This window comes from Zingiber officinale, chromosome 4A (genome assembly GCF_018446385.1).
Source record: "Zingiber officinale cultivar Zhangliang chromosome 4A, Zo_v1.1, whole genome shotgun sequence".
NCBI classification, from domain to species: Eukaryota; Viridiplantae; Streptophyta; class Magnoliopsida; order Zingiberales; family Zingiberaceae; genus Zingiber; species Zingiber officinale.
In genome coordinates this window covers 37,372,029-37,375,415 of record NC_055992.1, presented here as the reverse complement: position 1 = coordinate 37,375,415, position 3,387 = coordinate 37,372,029, and the positions used below count along the sequence as shown (strand labels likewise).

Below are 3,387 nucleotides of genomic sequence, written 5' to 3'. Positions count from 1 at the left end.
ATAGATTATTAATTTTAAGTTAGGTAATTTTCATAATTCTCTAACTAAGACAATCAATTTAGTGATATTTCTAAAATGCGTGTGGGACAATCTTCTATGTCATAGCTAAGTTTCCTCTTTTGTGTCAAGTGACACTTAAGTGAGGAACAAACTAAGTTAATTGCACAAATATTATTTTGCTTAAATCCTTTAAGTTTTATTTTAGAGTTGTCTATTTTCTTAATCAAACATTCACATGATAGAAACTTAACCTTATAACCAGAATTACACAATTAACTAATGCTAAGTAAACATAAAGTTTTTGACAAGTAATATTTTTCGAATAATAAAATCAAATTCGAGTTCAATATTATCTATTCCAATTACCTAAGTTTTCCATTATTTTCAAAGGCAGTTGTTCCTAAACTTTTGAGTATTAGTTTGATGAATTTGATGTGATTCCCAGTCATATGTGTGAGATCTCGGAAAATTTAAATAAATAGGGTTATTTTAGAAATAGCCTTATAAAATTTTTCTGGAATTTTTAGAAATTTTCTGAGAATTTTTCTAAGCTCGTACGACGGGTTTTGAGGGAACGATTTGACGGGTTCGGATAAAGCCTATTTGGGAGACCTATTTAAGAGAGAAAATGCTTAATTATATAAATTCCCTTTTTCTTATTTCTTTTTTCCCCAAACGCCGATTTCGATCCCTTCTTCCCCGACTCCTCCTCCTTCCCCGATCTCTCTTCCCTCTCCGATCTCCCTCGCAGACGAGCGGCGCCGACAGGAGCGAGGCTCTATCTCCGGTGATCTCCCTCTGCCGTCATTGGCCCTCAAGCTCAGATCCAGCCGAAGCCCTTCTTCTCGCTCTGATATCTCTGTTCTCTCACAGGGACGAACCGACGCCGACGATCGCCGGTGTAGATCTATTTCTGGAGCATCAAGGGTGAGCTATCTTGTTCTTCCTTGATTTATCGTAAGCCTCAACGCCAAATCTTCCCTCGATTCCTCCTCTTCCTTTGGTGGCGCTGTGCCCTAGCGGAATCTTGAAGGTAAGAGATCTACCTAGGTTATGATTTGAGTAGGTGATCTTTGGGAGGTGTTGATTTGGTAGTTTTGGGTTTGAAGGTGGAAGATTTCTTATTTCCGGTCACTATACTACTGTCAGTTAGCAGCCTGCATCACTGGACCTTGGATGGGAATAGGTAATGTACATAATTGTTCGTTGCTGGGAATGTGTTTGCGATAGATTATCTTGTTGATTCTTGGATTTCAATATTGATCTGATCAATGAATCCCTGCTTGATTCCTGTTGTAATCCGATTGATTCCTTCGTGATCCGGTTGTTTCCAGTAGATGATGAGGTGCTGTTACGTGGTGTTCTTGATCTCACTTGAACCCAATTGAGTAGGGAAGGATTTCAGGAGGATTATGTTCTGTGGAATCAGTGAGGTTCTGTGTTGTTGTTGTAGGGTTGTCTTGGTCCGGCATCACCCCAAACAGTAGCTCTCCTGGTTTCTCCAATCAACAATGGCTGTTAATGGAGGTTCTTACTTGATTCCAGCATCCAGTAGCTGAGATTGAGGTAAGAAACAGATAATTGATATATGATGTGTAGGGATTTTGATACATGTGGATTATGGTTGTATTACTTGATCGTGTGTAGAATTGAATTAGGTTTATGTGTAGATTTAGGTATGATTTGGATTACATGATTACTAGATGGTTAGTGATTATGTTTAGATTTATTTGTTTATATTGATCTAATGGAATGATTAGGGTTAAGGTAATTAACCCTAGTCAACCGTTGGTGTAAAATACCGGAAATAGGCGAATATGAATAAGGGAAATTTTTCCGAAATTTTTGGACATTTTTCGGGAATTTTTCGGAGCTCGTATGGATGAGTTAACGGGGATAAAACGGGGTTCCGGAAAAGCCTGTTTTGGCTATCCTATTTTAAAGAGGAAAAGTTGAATTTCTTAATTCCTTTTTCTTTATTTATTTTCTTTTTTCTTTGTTTTTGGTTGTCGTCGTTCAATCCTTCTCCCTGCCGAACTCGCGCAGATTCCTCCGTGCCCTAACCGCCGGCCACTCAGCGGTTCCCTCCTCTCCTCTTCCACGCGTGCATAAGCCCGGACCAAGGGAGAAGCCGACGCCTTCTCTCTGTGCTTGTGCCGCGCGACGCCCAACCTCACTGTCTCACCTTCGACAGCCACTCTTCACCGCCGCCCACGATTCACCGGTCGTTGCTGAGCCCTGCTGAAACAGCTGCCGTCACTGGACCGGAGCAGCGCCGTCGCCGTGGCCTTGCACAAGCCACCACCGGCCGGGCTGTGTACCTCACCCTCCCGAGACACTCCGACCACAGGAGTAAGAGCCGACCTCTCCACGCCGAGCTCTAAGTTTTCAGCGCCGACCACCGCCGGCCATATCTTCTCTTATTCCCTTACTGTGTCGTGCCCTAGTTTTGGGTTTGCATCTGCCGCCGCTTGATATCTTCTCCCCTCTGCCGGTCCACCTCTCCTTCTCCTCCTTTCCGAGCCTCACTAGGTGCCGCCACTGCTTAGCAGAAAATTTGGGATTTTGGGTTGGATTCTTGATTTCATCCTATTTTGTTCAGTGAAGGATCCCATGAAGTGTTGCTTCGGTGGGTTTTCTTGGGTTCCAGCAACAATCAATTTGTGCTGGCAGTATTGTCCCTAGTTGTGGATCAACATCGGTTGCTAGTTTAGGTAAGGTGTGTGTTTATTTCATTGTAGCTTACACCTGGAATGGAAGCTAGGGAATGTTAGTCATGAATTGTTCTTAATTTGATTTAAGGATAAGTTTAGATTTTTAATCTAATTGATTAATGGGATGATTAGGGTTAAAGTAAATTAACCCTAGTTAATTGTTGGATTTATGTTAGCTTCTTGTGAATTTGATTTAGCTATTTTATCTATATGAAATTAGCTAAACCTGTAAACTATAAATATTACAGGACTTTGACGCGAGACGAGTATCTCGGAGTCAGATTTGGACTTTTCTTATCGGAGGCGGGTACTTTTGACTTTTTTTCTTTGATATTCTTAGTAATGAAATTAACATGTTGCATTAATTGTGTTTCTTATCTGTTTCGGTTAATCACTACCCAAATCTTGGTACATGCTTGATTGATTGATTGGTTTGCATCTCATGTATATTTTACCTGTTTATACGCTTATAGGTAGTGATATACCACGCTTTACCGTTTAGGACCTAGGTTTTATACCTTGTACCTTTGGATTGTTTTGATTCGTTGACTAAGATCGTTTTATATACGTATGGATTAGGCCGGATATTTCAGTGTGTCATTTGCTGATTGCGCTGCGATAGTCCGCTCCATTATTGTTGAGCACGTCGCTTACATGGATCTTCACACACCAC

General features: G+C 41.1%; 1 long non-coding RNA gene across 1 annotated transcript; it reads left to right on the top strand.

Annotated features, from left to right (window-relative positions):
- The first annotated feature begins 653 nt into the window (after positions 1–653).
- On the top strand, positions 654–3,018 carry LOC121973260. Its single transcript, XR_006109458.1, has 5 exons — positions 654–787; positions 874–1,033; positions 1,110–1,186; positions 1,338–1,566; positions 2,963–3,018. It is a non-coding gene; the product is annotated as an uncharacterized LOC121973260 (long non-coding RNA).
- The last annotated feature ends 369 nt before the right edge of the window (positions 3,019–3,387 follow it).